The following is a 9,957-nucleotide window of genomic DNA, read 5'->3' as shown; positions in this document are numbered from 1 at the left end:
GTAATCCTGGGATTAGGCGTTCCCTTAAAAAAACTGTAGGGAAATTAGTTATGAAAAAGGGATTCAAACCACTAAATGAAAGCTAAAGATTAAAGGGGAGGATCTGGGATGATTCCAATAATCCACTTTCTTTTCTACTCTGTTGGTATGACCTAGCAATTGGTATGATCACAGTCAGACTGGTCAAGCTGGATCCGGTTATACTTCATTTGCAATTATTCTAGATTTATGTGAACAAATGAGACAAATGTATACATTTTAGCATACTGATATAACACATGCTGACAGGGAACTTAGATTGTGAGCTCCATTTGGGACAGCAAGCAATGCTAATGTCTGTAAAGCGCTGCAGAATATGTCAGTGCTATATAAGAGTAGAATAAATAACATCCTTGTGTTGTTCTTTTATTAGTGACTGGTCAGTTGTGCCCCTCTAGAGCAGTGAATAGCGGAGTATTAAAACTACACATATTCAACATGATATCACATATGTTGGATTTCTGCAGGCGTTTGGGAACACAACCTATTAGTTTTGCACCAGAATTCTAACTCTTGCAAATAACAAATGGCGACTACACAATCTATCTAGTGATTTCTGGGCTTTGACTTATAGCCAGCATTCTATAAAATGAATTGGCATTTGTCAAGATACTGTATTGTTATCTCTGTAGTTTATGAAACTGAAACATAAAGGCAGAGGATGATTGTGATATATACAGATATATAGTTTTTTCTGTAACCATCTGCTGTAACTTTGCATGCTACATTAACTGCAGCCATCACAGATTGAAACTGTTTCTCAGTGTGTACAGAAACATAACTTGAAGCTCCAGGGCTCCAATGTAAAATCTGCTACAGAAGGCATATAAAAGACAGGGCTGGCTATGTGATAATGGTTAAAGAGAACCTGTTGCAAAAAATGCAGTGCAATCTGCAGGCAGCCTGTTATAGAGCAGGAGGAGCTGAGCAGATTGATATATAGTTTTGTGTGAAGAAATTCAGTAAGGCATCTTGCACATGACTGTGACCGTTTTGTGTTTTGCATCTAGCCTAAAATTTGTTATTTATACATTTAAAGTTTTAAATGAACTTGGGAGGGAAAGGGGTAAGGGGAAAAGGCATGGAAACTAGGGAAAGGAGCAGGTCACCTCCTAGAGGTTCCCTAATCAAAGTCCTGATTGACTGCCAGTATGAACTGACCCCAGAGGTAGGTGAGTTCATACACAGAAACCTAGAGTCCTAACTCTCCCTGTAGGACCCTGGTACTAATGTCAGGACAAGAGACAACCTGTTCCTCCAAAGGGTAAGATGAACAGGAGTCTCCCTCAGGCCGCAACACAAGAAAACCCCAACAATAAACAATAGGGGAAGAAGACACTTAACTTCAAATGGCTATGGAAGAACAGGAACTTTGCCAAGATCTAAGCACTAGCAATCCAACAACAAGACTATAGCTTTAAACCGCACAGCATGGTGGGAGAAGTCACAATAAATAGGGAGGTTAAATGACCACATAAGCAACACCTGAGGCAAGGGGTGTGGCCATTACCAGAAACAACACAGATACGAATTGATCCACAAGGAACCTGTCAGATCAAACCACTTGTTGCCAGTCTTACTCATCTCCTGGCACCTGGCACGGGAATGTTCGTGACAACAATGTACAGCGCTGTGTTTGGTAAGCGGGGAGAAGGCCGCAACACTCACAGGAATGCTGGTGCCTTCTCAAATAGCTGATGAGCGGAGGTCCCAGGTGTTGGACCACCACCGATCAGATTCCAGCTGTAAAGTCTTAGAAAACCCTTTTAAATTTCTGCTTTTTCTGACTTGAGTTGCACACAAGGCTGTCTTATCGGTGATTGATAACATTCCCTGAGTAAGTATGCATACAGAGATAGCTGTCAGCCACTGATACTCTAACACAGGGGCTGTCTTATCAGTGACGGATAGCATTCACTGTGTAAAGCCTTAGGCCTCATGCACATGACCGTTCTGTGCATCCGTGGCCGTTGTGCCGTTTTCCATTTTTTTTCGCGGACCCATTGACTTTCAGGGGGGCCGTGGAAAAATCGGAAAATGCACCGTTTTGCAGCCGAGACCGTGATCCGTGTATCCTGTCCGTCAAAAAAAAATGACCTGTCCTATTTTTTTGACGGACAACGGTTCACGGACCCATTCAAGTCAATGGGTCCGTGAAAGAACACGGATGCACACAAGATTGGCATCCGTGTCTGTGATCCGTGGCCATAGGTTACTTTCATACAGACGGATCCGAAGATCCGTCTGCATAAAAGCTTTTTCAGAGCTGAGTTTTCACTTCGTGAAAACTCAGATCCGACAGTATATTCTAACACAGAGGCGTTCCCATGGTGATGGGGACGCTTCTAGTTAGAATGTACAACGAACTGTGTACATGACTGCCCCCTGCACCTGAAGGGGTTAATTGTGCGTATCATAGCCCCCTGTAAGAGATCCGGGGCTGCCAGGCAGCAGGGGGCAGACCCCCCTCCCTCCCCAGTTTAAATTTCATTGGTGGCCCAGTGCGGCCCCCCCGGCCCCCCCTCCCTCCCTCCCTCTATTGTAATAATAGCATTGGTGGCACAGTGTGCAGCCCCCCTCCCTCCCTCTATTGCATTAACATTGGTGGTAGTGTGCGCCCCGCCGCCCCCCCCTTCCTCCCTCTATTCTTTAAATACATTGGTGGCAGTGTGCGGCCTCCCCACCCCCCCCTTCCCCCGATCATTGGTGGCAGCGGAGTTCCGATCGGAGTCCCAGTTTAATCGCTGGGGCTCTGATCGGTAACCATGGCAATGAGGACTCTACTGCAGTCCTGGTTGCCATGGTTACTTAGCAATAGTAGAAGCATTATACTTACCTGCTGGCTGCTGCGATGTCTGTGTCCGGCCGGGAGCTCCTCCTACTGGTAAGTGACAGCAATGCGCCGCACAGACCTGTCACTTACCCGTAGGAGGAGCTCCCGGCCGGACACAGACATCGCAGCAGCCAGCAGGTAAGTATGATGCTTCTACTCCGCTGCCACCAATGATCGGGGGGGGGGGGAGAGGGGGGCCGCACACTGCCACCAATGTATTAAAACAATAGAGGGAGGAAGGGGGGGGCGCACACTGCCACCAATGCATTAAAACAATAGAGGGAGGAAGGGGGGGCGGCGCACACTGCCACCAATGTATTAAAACAATATAGGGAGGAAGGGGTGGCGGGGGGGGGGCGCACACTGCCACCAATGTTATTGCAATAGAGGGAGGGAGGGGGGCGCACACTGCCACCAATGTATTAAAACAATAGAGGAGGAAGCGGGGGGGGGGGGGCGGGGCGCACACTGCCACCAATGTTAATGCAATAGAGGGAGGGGGGGGCTGCACACTGGCCACCAATGCTATTATTACAATAGAGGGAGGGGGCGGCCGCACTGGCCACCAATGATATTCAAACTGGGGAGGGGGGGTCTGCCCCCTGCTGCCTGGCAGCCCTGATCTCTTACAGGGGGCTATGATACGCACAATTAACCCCTTCAGGAGCGGCACCTGAGGGGTTAATTGTGCTGATCACAGCCCCCTGTAAGAGATCGGGTGCTGCCAGGCAGCAGGGGGCAGTCATGTACACAGTTTGTAGTATATTCTAACTAGAAGCACCCCCATCACCATGGGAACGCCTCTGTGTTAGAATATACTGTCGGATATGAGTTTTCACGATGTAACTCATATTCGACAGTATATTCTAACATAGAGGCATTCCCATGGTGATGGGGACGCTTCAAGTTAAAATATACCATCGGATTGGAGAAAACTCCGATCAGATGGTATAAAGGGACTCCAGACTTTACATTGAAAGTTAATGGGGACGGATCCGTTTGCAATTGCACATATTGTGTCAACGTCAAACGGATCCGTCCCCATTGACTTGCATTGTAATTCAGGACGGATCCGTTTGGCTCCGCACGGCCAGGCGGACACCAAAACGACTTTTTTTTCATGTCCGTGGATCCTCCAAAAATCAAGGAAGACCCACGGACGAAAAAACGGTCACGGATCACGGACCAACGGAACCCCGTTTTGCGGACAGTGAAAAAATACTGTTGTGTTTTGGTCAGTGATTTCGATCAGTGATTGTGAGCCAAAACCAGGATTGGATCCTGTTCTGCGTTTAGAGCCGCACCTGGTTTTGATTTAAAATCACTGATGGAAATCTCTGACTGAACAATGACTGTGTGAATAAGGCATAAGTGTGTATACAGAGATAGAAAGAGGTTGTCATGTACTATATGATATCTGATTTTCATTTTTTTTACATTAGTCATGGGATAACCCCTTTAAGTTTAGAAAGAGCAGAGGTTTTAATGTGTAAATTACAAGTTTTGCCTTTGCAGGTAAGCTCTCCCTTGACTGTAGGCGACGAAAGTCATTATGTACCTGCAGCATAATAAAAGTTAGCACCTACTATCTGCGCTGGCAGTGCAACAACAGCACATTACCAAACTGCTTTATCTAAAATAACTGCTTCCAAAATTTCAAATTCTCTAGAGAACCCACCAAGGAACCTTAACTCATTGGGGGAATGAGCCATGCTCTTCACAGAGCCCCCGATAGTGGGGATGAACTTAGCCGGGGGCTCACTGGTCGCACCTCCAGGATGGTCCAGGTGGACTTGGCCACTTACCTGCAGAGACAGACGTTGGTACAAGCACCATCAGTCCAGACAGACACAGGACAAATTGGAACCCAGGCACACAAACAGGAACCCAAACAAACTCAGGACACTATTCAGACAGGACATAATGGGAAACAGAAGACAAGCGGATGCCTGGACCACATGTGGAACAAATGCATGGCAGTCACAGGCAGAGCTGCTAAACATGAGACAAGCAGATGCCTGGACCCAATGCAGAACGGATGTAAGGCAGTCCCAGGCAGAGCTGCACAGACAAGCAGATGCCTGGACCCCAATGCGGAACACAACCATGGCAGTCACAGGCAGAATATCACGGTTCCTCAGGTGACTGATGTCAGGAAATCAAGGAGATTGGCTGAGGGTGCAGGGATCTAACAGCCTCCTTGATTTCTCTTGATTCAGTGTTGATGGGGTTAATGACCACTTCCCTTTTCTCAGCTGTTACTCAGTGGTCATCACTTCTAACCTTTATAGTCTTACTTCACCCTTCTGACTATGCAGTTGATAGCTTCAATTGGGTTTGGCTAAGCTGGTGTGAGATCCTCTCTGGTGTTCCTGTTCTTCCATCTCTACAGAAGTTAAGTGTCGCGTTTGTTTGTATTTGTTAGATTCCCTGTTGTTCTATCTGGGCCTGAGACAGAGACTTCCATTCATCCATCTGGGGAGGAATGGGTTGTCTCTGGTCCTATACTTTTTACAGGACCTTATTGGGAAATCAGAGCCTAGGTATACTGCTTATGAATATTCCTACCTTCAAGGTCTATTCATATTGATAGGTAGTCAGGGCCTGGATTAGGGTTGTCTAGGAGGTGACCTGTTTCTTCCCTAGTTTCCAGGCCCAGTTACTGTTCCCCTTCCTTCCTGTGTTCAGTGTGGAGTTTCCCCCCACACTGATCGTGACATTATCAACTGCCACAAAAAACGCCATTTTGTTCAGGTCAGTGCAGCTGACCTGAACGAAATGGATCCTATGTCTGTACTGGTCGAACAGCTGCAGCGACTGTCTTTGGAATTAGCTGACCTCCGCGCGATAGTCTTACGGATTCAGAGATTATAGGTGGCTGGTTCCGATGGTGGGTACCAGGTCTGCCCTGAACCTAAGGTTGCCGCCCGGACAGATTTTCTGGGGGTAGTGACAATTTTATTCAGTTAAGGGAATCATGTAAATTGTACTTTAAGCTACGTCCATACTCTTCTGGGGATGAGTGTCAACGTGTGGGTATGATCATTTCTTTGCTTAACCCCTTTAGGACACAGCCATATTTCACCTTAAGGACCAAGGCATTTTTTGCAAATCTGACCAGTGTCCCTTTATGTGGTGATAACTTTAAAACGCTTTGACTTATCTGGGCCATTCTGAGATTGTTTTTTCGTCACATATTGTACTTCATGACACTGGTAAAATGGAGTAAAAAAAAAATCACTTTTATCTATAAAAAAAATACCAAATTTGCCAAACATTTTTTGAAATTTTTTCAAATTTACAAGTTTTAATTTCTCTACTTCTATAATACATAGTAATACCTACAAAAATAGTTATTACTTTACATGTATGCTTCATGTTTGGATCATTTTGGGAATGACATTTTATTTTTTGGGGATGTTGCAAGGCTTAGAAGTTTAGAAGCAAATCTTGAAATTTTTCAGAAATTTTCAAAAACCCACTTTTCAAGGACCAGTTCAGACCTGAAGTAGCTTTGTGAGGCTTACATAATAGAAACCACCCAAAAATGTCCCCATTCTAGAAACTACGCCCCTCAAGGTATTCAAAACTGATTTTACAAACTTTGTTCCACAAGAATTCATGGAAAATCGAGATACAATTTCAAAATTTCACTTTTCTGGCAGATTTTCCATTTTAATATTTTTTTTCCAGTTACAAAGCAATGGTTAACAACCAAACCAAACTCAATATTTATGGCTATGATTCTGTAGTTTACAGAAACACCCCTTGTGTGGTCGTAAACTGCTGTACGGGCACACGGCAGGGCACAGAAGGAAATGAATGCCATACGGTTTTTGGAAGGCAGATTTTGCTGGACTGGTTTTTTGACACCATGTCCCATTTGAAGCGCCCCTGATGCACCCCTAGAGTAGAAACTCCCAAAAAGTGACTCCATTTTAGAAACTACTGGATACGGTGGCAGTTTTGTTGGTACTATTTTACGGTACATATGATTTTTGGTTGCTCTGTATTACACTTTGTGTGAGGCAAGGTAACAAGAAATAGCTGTTTTGGCTCCGTTTTTATTTTTTGTTATTTACAACATTCATCTGCCAGGTTAGATCATGTGGTATTTTTTATAGACCAGGTTGTCACGGACGCGGTGATACCTAATATGTATACTATTTTTTTTATTTATGTAAGTTTTACACAATGATTTAATTTTTGAAACAAAAAAAATCATATTTTAGTGTTTCCATAATTATCTTGGTTAAGGTATGATTTTTGTGGGATGAGATGATGGTTTGATTGGCACTATTTTGGGGTGCGTATGACTTTTTGATCGCTAGCTATTACACTTTTTGTGATGTAAAGTGACAAAAAATTGCTTTTTTTACACCGTTTTATTTTTTTACGGTATTCACCTGAGGGGTTAGGTTAGGTCATGTGATACTTTTATAGAGCAAGTTATTACGGACGCGGCAATACCTAACATGTATACTTTTTTTTTTATGTAAGTTTTACACAATGATTTCCTTTTTGAAACAAAAAAAATAATGTTTTAGTGTCTCCATAGTCTGAGAGCCATAGTTTTTTCAGTTTTTGGGCGATTATCTTAGGTAGGGTATGATTTTTGCGGGATGAGATGACAGTTTGATTGGCATTATTTTGGGGTGCATATGACTTTGTGATGTAAGGTTTATTTAGCACAGTTTTTATTTTTTACGGTGTTCATCTGAGGGGTTAGGTCATGTTATATTTTTATAGAGCCGGTCGATACAGATGCGGCAATGCCTAATATGTATAAAAAAAAATTAATTTATGCAAGTTTTACACAATTATATCATGTTTTAGTGTCTTTATATTCTGAGAGCCATAGTTTTTTCAGTTTTTGGGCAATTATCTTAGGTAGGGTGTCATTTTTTGCGGGATGAGATGACTGTTTGGCACTATTTTGGGGTGTATATAACTTTTGGATCACTTGCTATTGTACTTTTTGTGATGTAAAGTGACAAAAAATTGTTATTTAGCACATTTTTTATTTTTTACGGTGTTCATCTGAGGGGTTAGGTCATATTCTGAGCCATAGTTTTTTTTAATTTTTTGGGCGATTGTCTCAAGTAGTGGCTTTTTTTCTGCGGGATGAGGTGACGGTTAGATTGGTACTATTTTGGTGGGCATATGCCTTTTTGATTTTTTGCTGTTGTACTTTTTGTGAGGTAAGGTGACAACAAAATTGTTTATATAGCACAGCTTTTATTTTTTATGGTGTTCATCTAAGGGGTTAGGTCATGTGATATGTTTATAGAGCCGGTCGATACGGGCGCGGCAATACCTAATATGTTAACTTTTTTTTCCCCTCTAATTTTTACAAATTTTTTTTAACTTTATTTGGGGAAAATTACATTTTTGTTAATTTTTACTTGAAACTTTGATTTTTTTAGGGGGGGAAACAATTTTTTTTCACTTTATTTTTTGTCCCACTTTGGGACTTTAACTTTTGGGGTTCTAATCCTTTACAATGCATTCCATTGTATTGGAATGCATTGGCTGTATGAGTAATACAGTGAGTATTACCCATACAGCTTCCGGCCTGTGAGATCCAGCGAGCTGGATCTCACAGGCTCATGACTGGAAGGCAGCGGCGCTGCCTTCCATGCCATCGGGTCCCCCCTACAGCCCCACGGGGACCCGATGCCATCACCGCCCGCCGCCGCCGCACCATAAAAAGCCCCAAAAACGCAGGTCTGAATTGACCTGCGGTTTGCGGCGATCGGGACACGGGTGGGTCACGGGACCCCCCTGTGCATTTAGCCAAGGTGCCTGCTGTCCTGTGTCCTTAAGGATCAGGACATTAGGGCGTACCTGTACGCCCTATGTCCTAAACAGGTTGAAGGGAACCTATCACCAGGATTTTGTGTACAGAGCTGAGGACATGGGTTGCTAGATGGCCGCTAGCTCATCCGCAATACCCAGTCCCCATAGCTCTCTGTGCTTTTTTTGTGTAAAAAAAAATAATTATTTGATACATAAGCAAATGAACCTTAGATGAGTCCAGCATGAAGGAGCCCAGCACCGCCCCGCATTATCAGAATATCCTCCTTGCTCCCTGACGTCAGAAAGCTAGAGCCCCGTAATCTCGTGATGTGTGAGCTAGCGCATGCGCAGTTCGTTCCCTGAGGCTGATGCCAGCACAGAGAAGGAACACTATGATAAATCTGCGCATGCGCTATCTCGCGCATCGCACTATATTTTTTTTTTGTGGGGCAACGGGACGGACATACTGATGTGGACAGCACATGTTTTTTGCGGACCCATTGAAATGAAGGAGTCTGCATCCTATCCACGAAAAAACCGGAACGGACACGGAAACAATCAACGTTCGTGTGCATGTAGCCTTATCTTGATTCTAAAGATCCTAGTCCTATTTTGTCTGAAGGGGTAGTCATATCTGCCCTATATTCTGATCTTGAGGCTAAGGCCCAAGAGGATGCTCTGGACTCTTGTCCTCCAGGGAAATTGTTTGTTCCTTCAGACTTATGTCATAAGGTATTTGAGGAACATCACTGTACTGTCTTGGCTGGACACCCTGGGAGTAAATCCACTGTCAATCTCCTCTCGCGCAGATTTTGGTGGCCGGGCTGTGTAAGTGTGTTGAGGACTATATGTCAGTCTGTTGTACCTGTGCTCGTGCTAAGGTGACACATACTCTTCTGGATCTCTTCTTCCGATACCCATCCCGTCCAGACCTTGGACGCATTTTTCCATGGACTTTATCAAGGATTTACCAAATTCTTCGGGAGAAAAAATGTGATCCTGGTAGTAGTTGATCGGTTTAGCAAAATGGCGCATTTTATAGCGTTGCCTGCTCTACCTAATGCCAAGACTCTTGCACAGCTGTTTGTCGATAACATTGTGAAACTTCATGGCATTCCCTCTGATGTGGTGTCTGATCGGGGGACTCAGTTTGTTTCCAGATTCTGGAAAGCGTTCTGTACTTGACTTCATCCTCAGTCGAACGGACAGACAGAGCGCACCAATCAGAATCTGGAGGCTTACTTGAGATGTTTTGTTTTGGAGAACCAGGAAGAGTGATCTTCATT

The sequence above is a fragment of the Bufo gargarizans genome, chromosome 7, assembly GCF_014858855.1.
Source record: "Bufo gargarizans isolate SCDJY-AF-19 chromosome 7, ASM1485885v1, whole genome shotgun sequence".
Classification (NCBI taxonomy): domain Eukaryota; kingdom Metazoa; phylum Chordata; class Amphibia; order Anura; family Bufonidae; genus Bufo; species Bufo gargarizans.
This window is presented reverse-complemented; position numbering follows the sequence as displayed.